This window comes from Spermophilus citellus, assembly GCF_964194105.1.
Source record: "Spermophilus citellus genome assembly, chromosome: 1".
Classification (NCBI taxonomy): Eukaryota; Metazoa; Chordata; class Mammalia; order Rodentia; family Sciuridae; genus Spermophilus; species Spermophilus citellus.
Genome location: NC_138182.1, coordinates 86,486,942 through 86,502,268, shown reverse-complemented (window position 1 = coordinate 86,502,268; position 15,327 = coordinate 86,486,942). Strand labels below are relative to the sequence as shown.

General features: G+C 32.3%; 1 protein-coding gene across 6 annotated transcripts in view; it reads left to right on the top strand.

Moving 5' to 3' along the window:
• The window catches only part of CDK8 (cyclin dependent kinase 8), a 106,980-nt gene that overhangs the window by 69,635 nt on the left and 22,018 nt on the right, over positions 1–15,327 (top strand). The gene's annotated exons all lie outside the window — the stretch shown is intronic.

The following is a 15,327-nucleotide window of genomic DNA, read 5'->3' as shown; positions in this document are numbered from 1 at the left end:
ATTCAACTTTTAAGAATTTAGAAACTTCACAAATTGGCTTTTTAATTTTTACTTCATGTGACAAAATAGTTTATGCGTATTTTTACTATCTAGCATATTATTATTCATTTAATCTTCATACATTTAAATTACTTAGACCTCAGATTAATTTTATTATTGTGTAATTGCATATGCTTTTGTAAAGGTAGTAACTCTAGCAAGGTTTATAATAGCACTTTATTTCAGCAATTAGAGACACAACGATAGGAGTGACAACAGTTTTGTTTTTAATCATATTTGTACATAGACTTGAGGTAGAACTGACTTGGGGGGGCTGGCATATGATGTTCTTTTCAATCTGCTCTGTACTTATTGTAGCAGTAGTTCATCTGACCTTCAGATAAGCTGATACAGTAATACAATTTCTATTTCCTTCATCTACCTTAAAGGAATTGCCTTATAGTACATTTAATAATAATTGTTTTATCTTTTGTTTTCATACTCATAATATATGTAGAGTAGGACTTTGGATGAACTATTTTTCTTACGCAAATGTCATTTTTAGTAGAATTAGAATGCTCACCAATAATGGAGTTACAGAACAGAAGACTAATATTTTGTGTTTTTTGAAGTTGAAAGTAAAATTTAGCCTTTAGTGGTGGAGTCAAGTTAAGGAAAACATTTTGCTTTTGGGCTGCCAGACTTTTTTATCATTTCATAAGTGTAAACTCCATAGCTAAAAAGCATTTTTGTGTACAGAATCAATTATGCTAAGTTGGCTCTATAATTTTTTCTTGTAATTTTATTCTCTTAAAAATATGTATGTTTATTAGAGAAACAGACTGATTTTTTTCAAACCAGTATTTACATTTTTATGTTAATAGTGTATAATATATTTGAAGTACTTATAGCAGTACTAATTAACAATAGTAAAAATAATTTTGAGGTTCAATTTCTTTTATCTCTTTTTTGGTATAGCTCTTTATACTAATGTAGCTTAAACCAATTCTCTTTGACATAAGGGGAGCACAGAACAGATCACTTAAGAAGTCTGTTAGAGGCATATTAAAAGGTAGGAAAAGCTGAGAATGTAGCTCAGTGGTAAAGCACTTCCCTATTGCATAGGACTTTGGGATCAATCCCTAGTACTACAAAACAAACAAATAAGATATAAGGACCTGGGGGATCAGTGCACTCTAAGTATAGGCAACAAAGGATTACCTATCAATGATTTTTAAATAATAATAAAGTAAATTAAATGTTATTGCTTTTTATTATCACCAGATGTTGGCAACTCTAAACAGTATCAATGACAATGGGCTGGGGTTCTGGCTCAGCAATAGAGCACTCACCTAGCACATGCAAGTCCCTGGGTTCGATCCTCAGCACCACATAAAAATACATAAATAAAATAAAGTTATTGTGTCCAACTACAACTAAAAAGTAGATATTAAAAAAATAATATCAGTAACAAAATATTTCTCTTCAGTGAGGCCAACCATTCCTACTCTTCTGTTATCTTTGCAATTTGTCTTATTGATCCAAAATTATTTTCGCAAATGGTAATGTAATATCTATTCCTTTGATTGCTGTGCTTGAAGTGATATTTCCTGTATTTTCTGTTCATGACTTCTTAATGCTCTCAGCATCTAACCGTTCTGTGTGTCTCATATACACAGAGAACACTGAGTCGTTTATCTGCCTCTAATCTAGACAGGTTCGAGTACCCACCACCGTTTGAATCCAGTTTCTCAAGAAAAGACTTGTTTTTAAAAATGTGAGCCCTTAGTGTAACTGAGCTTTGGAATTTTGTGTTATATAGTTTTTCACCTGTAGATACTTATGATACTAATTAAGATAATAACATATTTACTCTTTTTTTATGGGGGCTACTAGGATTTGAACCCAGGGGAGTTTTACCAATGAGTTAAGTTCCCAGCCTTTTTTAGTTTTTATTTTGAGACAATGTCTTGCCAATTGCTTAGGGTCTTGCTAAATTGCTGAGGCTGACCACAAACTTGAAATCCTCCTGTCTCAGCCTCCCAAGTTGTGGAATTATAAGCATGCATCATCTCACCTGGCTTTATATTTACTTTTAAGAACATTTTCAGAAGTCTTTTAACATTTTTCTAACTTTGCTTTCTCAAATTTGTTATTATTTGCATATTAAATATTTACTGTATCAGAACAGATAAAATGAACAGTTCTTTCGTTATATTTTCTTCTCATTTTCAGTCAGATATGGATAAATTGTGGCAATGATGACTTTAATTAATCTCAGTAGATTTCAGAAGGTACAAATTAGGCTAGTTGGTTGAGGTATTGACATGCCACAGAAGCTACATACTAAGGTAGATAATTGGCGCACTGATGGGTACACACACACACAAACACACACAAAACACCATTTTAATAATATCCTAGAATGCTACTAAAATTTTTGTTTAATAAAATTGGGTTTAGTATGAAGAGGAAATATTGCTTTGAGATGGTAAAGTTATGAAATTCTTTGATATGTATAGTTGAGTTTTATAATTAATAGTTCTATTTGTTAAATAAAGATTTATCTTGTCACTATTAATCATGACATAGTAGCAGATCGATAATTAAAATTTGTTATCCTTAGTGGTAAATAGAGATTTCTTAATTCTGGAATCCTTTTGGGCTGAGGGTGTTAATGAGGGCATATGTGTAAGTGCTTCTTCTTTTTCTGTGGTGCTGCGGATTAAACTCGCCTTGTACATGATAGGCAAGCTCTCTACCACTGAACATACCCCCAGTTCTTTTTTTTTAATATTTATTTTTTAGTGTAGTTGGACACATACCTGTATTTTATTTATGTATATGTGGTGCTAAGGATCGAACCCAGGGCCTCGCACGTGCTAGGCGAGTGCTTTGCCACAATCCCAGCCCCCAAATCCCTAGTTCTATATGGATTTTTTTTAGAAGAGTCTAAAAAGGAAGCATGGGTAGTATTTATATTTTTGTGAGGTAATTTATAGATCCAAACCAACTTATTAGTTTTGGAATATGTGTATGTCTGTAAGTTGTTAACATTTAATCTGTTTGCTATGAAATAGGGATAAACAAAGACAAAGGTGTTTGTTAAGTTAGGTTTAGTATTTCTCTTGACTAGTCTCCCTTTTTTCCTTTTACTCTCTTCTCCTGGAGTATTGAAAATAGTTTGGCGTTAATTCTGTCATTACCATCTGTATTAGGGTTCTCCAGAAAACAACCAATAGGAGGTATGGATGTGTGTATGGAGAAAGACAAGAGGTTGAGAGAGATTTTAAGGAATTGGCTTATGTCATTATAGAGGCTTGGTGAATCCAAAATCTGCAGGGTAGGTTGCATCATGAAGACCCAGGAAAGATTTGCAATTCAAGTCCAAATATTGCTGGTAGAATTCCTTCATGTTTGTGGATGGTCAGTATTTGTTGTTAAGAGCCTAATTAATTGGACAAGGCCTACTCACATTAAACAGGTATATTAATCAGCATCATGTTACTATAATTTTATTATTTCATTACTTATATTTCACTATAATTAACTTATAAAGGAGAAAGGGTTTGTTTTGACTCATAGTTTTGGAGCTTCCAATCTAAAGTCAATTTAAATTTTTCTTCCTTTTTAATGGGAGGATTTTAATTATATAATAGTGGGATTCATTGTTACACATTGGTATACATATGTAACATAACAGTATAATTTGGTTAGTTTTATTTCCCTGTACCTCTCCTTTTCTTCCTTTCCTCCCTCTCCTCCCTTCCCTTGGTCACCTTCCCCTGGTTATTTTCTGAATGTTATTTCTGATATTACCTGATGTTTTTTCATATCTGCAGACATATACAAACTCTGTTCCATTTCTTCTTTTTACTACCCTTTTATCTCTGCTATGATTTATTGAAGTAAAATGGTGCACAGAACCTTTTCTTTTTCCACTCATACTACATTTTAAATCCTCCAGCTTCCTTCCTTGTACTATCTAAAATAACTCAGTTCTTACAAGTCAATTCAAAAATCATTGGAACATTGCTGTCATAGTTCACATACATCCCTTGTTTTATCCAAAAAAACCTTAAGGTTCTTTGTAAATTGCTTTTTAATTGCAGATAAGGTGGCATTGTATATCTTCTAAACATACCAGCTCTTCTGAACTTGCAATTCTCATATTTAACTTTTATAGTACATTTAAGCAATCAGTTCATTACTCTTCATAATATGAGTACTTTAATTTCTAACTTAGAGTTTGTTTTTCAGGATGCTTTTGTTTTGTAATTTTATAATGCTTTCATTGCTGTAGTTTGATATTCATGCACTTACATCAGGTCTTAAAATAGTTCACACTTAGTGTTAAAGACTTGGACTTTTGACATGTTTTCTACAAAATTAAAAGTAACATTGTATTTTTAAGATTGGCCTATTAGCCATTAATTTTTAAATTAGAGTTCTCCAGTGAGAGAGAACCAATAAGATGCATGTTTGGGGATTTGTTAGAGTATCTGGCTCACACAGTTATGGAGGTTAAGTCCCATAATATGTCACCTGAAAGCAGAAGAACCTGGAAAGCTGGTGCGGGGGGAGCGGGTATTCAATTCATTATGAAAGTTTTGTTTCTTCAAGTTGAATTAAATTGTATATTAAATTTGGAGAGTTTTAGAGTACCATAACTGTTTCAGTTATAGTCACTCCTGCCCTAAATCTACTCAAGATTGAGTTTCTTTATGCCATATTAAGTGTTTTTGTCAGTTTTTTCCTTTTTTTTTCCTCTGCTGCTACTAAAAGATCCAATCAGAACAACTGTAGAGGAGGAAAAGTTTATTTGGAGGCTCATGATTTCAGAGGTCTCAGTCCATAGGCCGCTATTTCTTGGGGCTTGAGGTGAGGTTGAGCATCGTGCCAGAGGAATGTGGTGGAGGGAGGCAGTTCACATGATAAAAAAGCAGAGAAAAACTTCACTGGCTAGATATAAAATGTATACCCCAAAGGCATACCCCCAATGACCCTATTCCTCCAGCCACATCCTACCTGCATTCAGATTAACTGATCCCATCAGGGGACTAATTTACCGATTGGGCTAAGGCTCTCATAATCCAATCATTTCTCTTCTAAACCTTGTATCATCATTAGCTTTTGGGGGACTTATGATACCTAAATCATAAGAGTAAGAATTGATAGAAAATAAATCTCTGTAGAGATTTCCTTTGAGAATGTCCCAGTGGGGACATTATTATCTTGAATAGTACCCCACTATGTAGTAAGCATACTTAAAAGGTGCTCACTAGACCTATTTGTAGATACATTTACATCTACCATAAATGAAATATTAATAAATAAGATCCAGAAAGATTTAAAAGAATACAATGCTCTAAGTAAGTTAAATATATTTTAAGAATGTGTGACTAATTCTATGTTTGGAAACCTGTTAACAAAACTCTCCTTATTAATAGTGCTGAGAGAATAACACTATGGTTATCTCAGTAGTTATAATTGTAACATAACGTTTTTACAAAATTAGTTTTTGACAAAATTCAGTAATTATTTCTGATTACAATATTTAATAAAATAAGAAGGAAGGAAAGTTCCATGTATGAAAAGTATATATCCTGTGTCCCATCCATATTCCAATTCAGCAACAATTATCATTCTAACCTTCTGTTACCACTATTATTTAACAATAGTCTGGAATAGTTCTAGTTTGGAAATAAATAGTGAAGGTAGGGGATAGGTTAATAAAATGGGATGAAAGCAATTATACTATTCATTTATTTGTTGGATAGTATATGTGTGTGTGTGTGTGAGTGTGTGTATATGTATTTTAATTGTTAAATAATCAAAAAGAGTTAAGTTTCTCTAAATCTATTACATAATAAATGTAAGTAATAGATTTAGAGAAACTTAACTGTTCAACAAAGTGTTTATAATGATTTAATTCTAATGTGATTATTACAGGTAAATTTCATTTTAAAAATTATATTGTTATTTATTTAATTTTTTTAAAGCTGTTGTTAATGATAAAGGTTTTGGGGGCTGGGGTTGAGGCTCAGCCCACACCTAGCACATGCTGGGCTCTGGATTTGATCCTCAGCACCACATAAAAATAAATAAAATAAAGGTATTGTGTCCAAGTATAACTAAATATATATATAAAATAATAAAGGTTTTGATCTATAAAAGACATAGACTAAAAGCTAGGTGGGAAACAAAAACTATTAGGGGCATCTTATAGCTGGGTAGAAAATTATCCTGGAAGCAGTATTTAATCATGCTTGGGTCCTCTACCCACCTTGACCCTAGAAGTTTTTATTTAAGAATCCCTGCATAGTGAATCATTGTTAAACAATTATAGTGTTAGCGGCCATTTTAATTATGATTATAATATACTTAGAGCTTTTTATGTATCAGGTGCCATGATAATTACCATGTGTAGTAGTCATATTTAATTTGTGCAATATTAGGTTATTCTTTTTATCTGTATTTTATAGATGAAGAAATGGAGGTTAAGGTGACACAACTGGCAGCTGATGGCATCCTTAACTTTATTTTCAGGCTCAACCCTAATTATTGTGACAAAAATGATAGCCTTTCTAGAGAGTTAAGAATTATCAAGAACTCTGAAAGACGCCTTTTGATCTTACAATATTGCTTTTAGTAAACTCTCCTATGCATACTATAAAAAGTGAAGAAAAGGCCATCACAGAATAATGGTAATGACACACTAAAAATCTAGCAACTAGAGAATAGTTAAACATAAGGTCTGATACATAGAAAAGATGAACTATTGTGTAGTCATTTAGAATTATTTTTATGGCACATTTAAATGTTACAATGTTAAGTAAAAAAATGTCAAACATAAAATAATAGAAATAAAATATGTATCAGTGAAAGAAAATATACCAAAAAAGGTACTTAAGTCTGAATAGCTAATTATATTTATATTTTATATATAGGAAAATTATATAGGAAAAAATCAACTTTCCTATGACAGCATGTATTATATATGTGTTTTTTAAAAAGTGCTGGAAATATTAAAAATTGTGTGAAGAGACTCAAAATTATAAGAACTTGTTATATGATTAACCAGAAGTTATTTTACAATGAAGAAAATCATTCTTTTTTAAAAAAATTTTTCGTAGTTGTAGATGAAATTCTTTTTTATTTAATGCTTTTATTAGTGCATTGTAGTTATACATAATAGTAGGGTTAATTTTGACATAATCATGCATACATGGAATGTAATTTGCTCCATTGTAGTTCCCAGAAATTCTTCTTTCCTTCCCCTCCTCTTTTTCCCCTTTTTCTCCTCTACTGGTATTCCTTCTATTTGTTGTCTTTTTTTTTTAATTGGTGTTTTATAAATATACACTTATGTGAAATTTACTGTGGTATATTTATAAGGTGTACATAGCCTAATTTAGTGATTCCTCCCTTTTCCTGTCACTCCACCCTCCCCTCTATCCTTTTCCTCTACTCCACTGATTTCCTTTCTATTTTCATGAAATCTCCCCCCTACCACCATCTGCTCTAGCGTATGCATATGAGAGAAAACATTTGACCTTTGAGTGATGCTGGCTTATTTCATTTAGGGGATGTTCTTCAGTTCCATCCATTACAAACAGATGCCATAATTCCATCTTCTTTATGGCTGAATGAAAGTCCATTGTGTACATAATACATGTTTTCTTGATCTACTTACCTTCTGCTGATGGACAGACATCTGGGCTGGTTCCATAACTTGGCTATTATGAATTGCACTGCTATAAACATTATGGCTTTATCACTATAGTAGATCATCATTCTTTTTGTCAGTAAGGAGAAGAATTTTCATATCTATAGTTAAATTTTAACTGTTACTTACATATTAAACTGTATTTACTGTGTGAATCATGTGATAGAAAGTGTGTGTGAAAAAATAGTATATTTAGTACAACTAAAGCTAGAAGTAAATTTCTAACTCTTAAGAATTGACAGCTATAACTAAAGATATGATAGACTGAATATAAAAATACTAATAAAAACAATTATCTAGAATATGAAATATAAAGTTAGTAGTGAGAACAAATTAAATGTTAGAAAGATGGTAAAATAATTTACTATTTAGAATAGACTTGTTTTGAATACTTAAGCTTGATAACCAAAGTCTTTAAAAAAAGAAAAAAAAACTAGAGTGAGTAAATTATAACTTATTAGTATGCAAGTGCCAGGCACAGTAGTGCATGCCTATAATCCCAGCGGCTTGGGAGGCCGGAGGCAGGAGGATCGAAAGTTCAAAGCTAGCCTCAGCAAAATTGAGGCACTAAGCTCTCAGTGAGACCCTGTCTCTAAATACAATACAAAATGGGGTAAGGGATGTGGCTCAGTGGTCAGGTTTCCCCTGAGTTCAATCTCTTGTTTCAAAAAAAAAAAGTATGCAAGTTATAATATTTGTTACTACTAAATGTCAATTAAGCATGTAAAATTATGCAGTCTTACGATGCTGATATAAGATGCAGGTGTGCATGTAGCTTTTAGTTTTGCAGATTGGTTTTAGGACATTTCATGGTATTGTGTTTATAAAAGATGTTGAATTTACCAAACTGATAACTTTAAACTTTCAAGGACAAGATCTGTTAATTTGTATCATAAAAACTTTAAAAATGTTTATAATCTTTACTCAGCAATTTGACTTCTTAGGGGGTTAATTATAACCATAAGGGGGAAAAATGAGATGGCATTATGTGTGGTTTTTTTTTTTTTTTTTTAGAGAGAGAGAATTTTTTAATATTTATTTTTTTTAGTTTTCGGCGGACACAATATAATTGTATGTGGTGCTGAGGATCAAACCCAGAGCTGCGCACATGCCAGGCGAGCGCGCTACCGCTTGAGCCACATCCCCAGCATTATATATATATTTTTTAACCAGGGATTGAACCCAGGAGTGCTTAACCACTGAGCCACATCCTCAGCCCTTTTTATATTTTAGAGACAGTCTCACTGTGGGGCCTTGTTAAGTTACTGAGGCATGGCTCTGAACTCACAATCCTCCTGCCTCACCCTCTGGAGCTGCTGGGATTACAGGCATGTGCCACTGTGCCTGGCATAGCATTATACTTTTATTAAGGATCTAGGAACAACCTAAATTATTTAGTAGGAGACAAGTTCTGAAATTATGGTGAATCAGTATCTGAAGAATGATTTCATATAGAACCTAACAGAAGAATAATTTTCAGATTAAAAAAAATATTCACAATATAATACTAAGTGAGGGAAAAAGGCTGAAAACAGTAATGTTAATTTTATACAGAGAGAAAAAAGATGGATTCCAAAATGTTTTTAGTGATCATCTATTAGCTTAAAGATGATTTGTTTTCATTGTGCTTTTTTTTTCATTTCACATGTTTTGTTGTTTGAGCATACATTACTTTTGAAACTTAGAAACTAAAATTCAGTCTAGTTTTATATCAGTAATCAGTATTAATTTGATTTGATAATTCTACTTTGGAGAGTTTAATCCAAAGGAAATTACCTGGAGTATGTATCAGGGGCTTAGGGGATGGGAGGGGTAGAGTTTAACAAAGAATATGAATGGGAGCATCATTAAGATTAATGTAAAGTGGGGGATAGGGTGGTATAACCATCTGTCTATTAATAGAGGAATATAATATAGTTAGTAAAATTTATACACAAAATTTGATTTTTCAAGAAAGAAATACTTGGGGAGACACAACCCAAAACAGTATTACTGTTTTCACTATTTAATGTTATAACTACCAAATATTTAACTTAAAATTGTCAACAATACTGTTTATATATTACAGTGATTATCACATTTGAATACAAACTGTTCATTTTTTTCATACTCTATAATAGTGAAAGAAAACAACCTATTTTGAAAGCAAAAAGGTTTTTGATATTCTATCTCTTCTCCTTAATACTTCTCCTTTAAGATATGTTTGGTCTGCTGGGCAAGATGGCGCATGCCTGTAATCCCAAGGGTTCCAGAGGCTGAGGCAAGAGGATTGCTAGTTCAAAGACAGCCTCAGCAATGGCCAGATGATACTAAGCAACTCAGTGAGACCCTATCTGTAAATAAAAATACAAAACAGGGCTGGGGGTATGGTTCAGTGGAAAAGTGCCTCTGCGTTCAGTCCTCAGTACCAAAAAAAAAGAAAAAAGATGAATTATTTCGTCTCCTTAATATTGTTCAGTTTTCTAGTCTTCAAATAACAGTTATCCCTTTGGTTTTTTGTTTGTTTATAACTGTAATACTCTTTTTTTCTTACATACATGACAATAGTGGAATGCATTACATTCATAATTATCCATTCACAGCACAATTTTTCGTAACTCTGTATATAAAGTATGTTCACGCCAAATTATGCCATTATACATGAGCTCTCTTATTTTTTTTTGCATTACAATTCTTAATTTAGAGATATGATAAATTGTGGTATAAAGGTGTATCCCTTTGTTTTTATTTAACTTTTTGTTAGAGATTGTTTAAACTGTATTATAGAACTTCACAGTTTTACAAAAATTCAGTAAGTGAATCAGACTTGAGCAAATGTAGTTTTGTTTTTTAGAAAATATATATTTGAACATGTATTTATACATATATATGTATATGCACATATTAGTATGCGCACTCAAGCATATTCTTTATTAGGAACAAATACATTATATCTGTGCCTGGATATTTAAAAGTGTATTTAATTGCCATGTGGTGTCTGTTCTATACACTTTTGTTCCCTTGTTAATAAGCAAATATTGCCTGTGCTAGGCTGCAACACTTAGTAAATGATTTTTGCATTAGTGAAAATAGGTTATATTTTCATCTTGATCGTTTAGCACTTTAACTAGTGTGCTGTGCCTCAGTTGCCAAAAATGGACAGTTTAAGAATTTTTACATTGAAAAACTCTGAACCCATGAATTTTTAAACTTAATAGTCTGAATCATGTTAATTTAAATACTTCTAGAGAAAAATATTTTGCTGAAAGGCCATTTTCACAGTGTTTAATAAGAAGTAGATGAAAACAAAAGTAGACTGGATACAATGAAAATATGTGGAAGTTATTAAAAGAAAATGTCATCTTTTATTAGCAGTATTATGCTCATGAACTTGATTTGCTTTGAAGATGACAAAGAACCTCATTCTTATTGTCCCTGAAAGAGGACTTCTTAGATAAGTCAAAACTAGTCAGCATCCCTGTGGTTTTTGAGTAGTACTGTCAGTGTGTGGTACACTCTAAATACTCCCTTTGTGCTCTTGTGGAGGATACAGCTCCAGCTCTGTGGCTGTTGCGTACATTGCATGCAGGGCTTTCATGAGTCCTTGGGGCACCCTGCCTTGTCCTTTACTTTCCATTCAGTCAGATCTGAAGTTCTTCCTAGCCTGAATTTACTCCACCCGCTTAGTCTAGATTGTGATGTCTTTCAGGCAGGAAGTGTCTGTGTGCCTGTTTATCTCTAATTCCACAGTTCCTCTTAATTCTGTAAAAATATGAATGATTGTGTAGTACTCTTCATACCATAGATGATGAAGTTGGCTGTTATCAATAACATTCATGCTGTCTTATCGCAAAGCAGATTCAAATGGTTTTTAATTCTATATTCCCTTTAAATTTAAGTGAAAGGCAGAAAAGAAATAACTTTCCTGGAAGGTGATAATTTCTCCTTTAGCTTAAAGGTTGTCAGCAATACTACTAAAGTTTAGTATTATAAGTAAAAAAAAAAAAATCACAATCTTAAAGAAAAGGTTAAAAAAATCTTTATTATAAAAATTTATAAACTTAAGAGACCACATTCACTGGATTTCTAGATTTTTATCTGTAACTTAATTCTTTTTTTTTTTTTGACACAATGTCTTTATTTTATATTTATGTGGTGCTGAGAATTGAACCCAGTGCCTCGTGCATGCTAGGCGAGCACTCTACCTCCAAGCCACAACCCCAGACCCTGTAACTTAATTCTTTAAAAATTTCATTAAAATAATTTTTTAATTACCAAGAATGTGTCCATTTCAGACTTTGCTGCCTGCTTTTGAATCTCGTAGGGGACTTCCTATATATATGTATCAGAGTTAGTTGATTCTTTTCATATATATTGTAATCCAGGTTGAGCATCCTTAATCTGAATATCTTAAATCTGAAATGCTTCAAAATAAAGAGCTTTTTAAGTGCCAGCATGATATTATGCATGGGAATTTCCATAACAAAAAACTTTATTCATGCATAAAATACTTTAAAAATTGTATAAAATTACCTTCAGATTATGTATACATAAAACATAAGGAAATCTTGCATCATAACTTTTAGGCCAATCACTAAGGTACATGCATCCTATGCATATATTTCAAAATTCACAAGAAATCCAAAATCTGAAACACATCTGGTTGCAAGCAGTTCAGAAAGGATACACTCAACTTAGCCTATACAAAAATGGTTCACAGCCCAAACTGAAACTCATCTCATCATGGAGTATCTAGAAAGATTGCCATGTAATTGTGTTGTGGATAATATTTGTGAAGATTTGATTATGAACAAACCTCAGAGAGCACTAATATAGTGCTTTTTTTTTCATGAATCAGTATTCTTTATTCACAGTCAGATCCAGGAAGAATCAACTTTTCCTGTTAACTGGTAGTCTACTCTGCCCCATTAATAAACTTATGAAGATCCTATTTTATTCCTAGAATAAAATTCTTCCAGTTAACTTGACACTGTTCTCTACCTCTGTGCCATTATCATACAGCTGTGATAAATCAGCCCAATCTTTGTCTTTTTGCAGGTAGAACTCTGTACTGTCAGGATTGACCTCTAAAATGAATCCAGTTTGCCAAAATCATCAGTGCACTTTCTCTCAGCGAAATAAAATTTGGAGCACACAAAATGCCCATATAGGAATGTTGTTTCTGCAATACAAACATCTATTTTAGGAAATATCAATGATTTGGGGGGAGTACACCAACAAATAGAAGAAGAAAAGCTATCAGACTATAAAATAAGGCCATATTCTTTTCATTATAAACAGAGTTGTTTTTCTTCCTGGGAGAAATTAAGACACCATCGCTTCAGACAATAGTATATCATTAATTTATATCATTGTTCAGCAGACAGTAACACATGTTTTGTAATCATTTCTGTACATAGCATAGCTATACTTGAAGATGTTGCCATGATGTTATAATGCTTTTAAGTCATATTGGACTTCTGATCTCTGTGGTAATAAATATAATTTAATGAAGTATATTCTTCATCAGAATGTTATCAGCAAAGTTGTGTAGGGTCTCTCAAGGTGGTTATGTTTGATAGCATGTAGAAGATCAGATATTATTTACCAAATAATAATAATGGTTATGACTAATTGCTTCATTGCACTTGGAAGTTTTGGTTCTAGATCTTAAAACTGCTACCAAATTCTGCTACTGGTACATAAGGAGAGAAAAGGAAAGAAATTTATATAAAGAAATTAGTTTTCTTGGAAAATATTGTTTCAGTATATTAGTGCTGAAACAGTATCAAATCTTTTGAAGCCTTGCTCAATATTTACTAATCAATAACACAGAAACACTGATCAGAGTAGTCATGATCATTTGGGCTTTTCCTGCATTTTTCTCTGGATATTTCCATGTGTTACTTTGATAAAAAAAAGAAAATAATGCTTAGATTTCTCTATTAAATCAGACTATAATGGCTTGTTCATGGGAAATAACCTGAGGAGGGACCCATTGTTTATAGTATCATTAAAACAAAGCTTGAGAAGACTATTCTCCTTGATTTATGCCTATAGCATGTTCAAACTGAATCAGAGCTCACTTAAAAGCAGAGGTAGGATTGGGAGAAATCTGAAATGCTGGTTAGGTGGCTTTTTGCCTTAAGACCTGCTTTAGCTTATGCTGTGAGTTGCTTAGCAAAGAAATTTTTAATTTATTAACTGGAGCTTTGTCCCTAAAGCCCAATACTAATCTGGACCTTGACAAAGAATCTGTTGATTCTTTAACAGTGCGAACTTATTCAGTCCAGTAAATTTAGAGTGAAAGGAATCTGAAGTGAAAAGTCAGAGGATTCTTCCCCTTTTTCTAGTGCTAACCTGACCAATAGGAGCCATCCAAGGGCTTCTCATATCTAGTCTCTGCTGCTGAATAAATAAGATGAGTTTTGGGAAAAAAAAAAAAAAAGAGAGAGAGAAAGTGAGATTTTTTTTTTTTATTGGTTGTTCACAACATTACAAAGCTCTTGACATATCATATTTCATACATTAGAATCAAGTGGGTTGTCATATATGGAGATAATCTTTCAGGATCAAACACTGAAATGCTTAAAAAATTTGATCATAGAAGTGCTAGAAAAATTAATCACCAGTTAATTAACTTGTACTTTATGAAAGATGTGTAATTTGTGATAGGACAAAAGAGAGATATTTTAAAAGAGACTTCAATGTTTTATAAAACTATATGTGACTTTATAGTTGAACAGTTTATATTCAAAATATTTTTATTTGTTCTGTCATTAAGGGGGTGCACCAAATTTTAAGTAGAACAAAGAAAAGGTCCTTTGGGTCATGGTATAAAAATGACATTTGTGAAAGGTATAGGGCTGGAGTTGCTGAGAACTTGTTTGCAATTGCCTTGAATCCCATTGCAAGGTATAAATCTTATTCAGAGGTGGAGAGGGACCAATTAGAATTAAAATAATATTTTAATTAATAAAAATAAAAATAAACATAATGAAAACATTCAAAGAAAATTTTCAAATAGTTCATCCATGCCTCTGTCACTTTGATAGCTTTTGTTCTAATTTTTATTTTTAGGAACTTTTTAAACTTAGTTCTATATTTTGTCTGTATGTAATTTTCTGTTTTTCTTAATCTTGCAAAAATTTTCCAAATATCATTAAATAAAAGTTTTAACAGTTAAAGAAAAATCTGTACTCTGCCATTTCAGCATTATCTCTTCTAGTTATAAAAGTAAATTAGATCTTTAGTAATTGGTAAAAAAGTATATATAGATTACAAGTAATAGCATAGGGGTTATTGCTAAATAATGTTGGGGAAGCCTGTGAAATGGTTACTACTCTGAACAGTTTTCATTAAAATTCTTAATTATGTGAAGAGGCATTCTAATCTAGTTTTATTTGTATTTAGCACAATACTAGAATTAAAGTCAGATCAAATAGTTAGTGGGGTGAATTTTGGGGGAGGAAATTCAAATGCCTTTTCCCTTTCTCCCTCACCCTTCATTCTTCTGTCTCCTGCTCTTCCTCCTGGAAGAGGGGGTAGCCTTTACATACTAAATTTCTCTGCATTTATTTAAACATAGATGCATATCTTGCTTTTTCCAAAAAAAGGATATCAGGTGACTCACAGCCTGT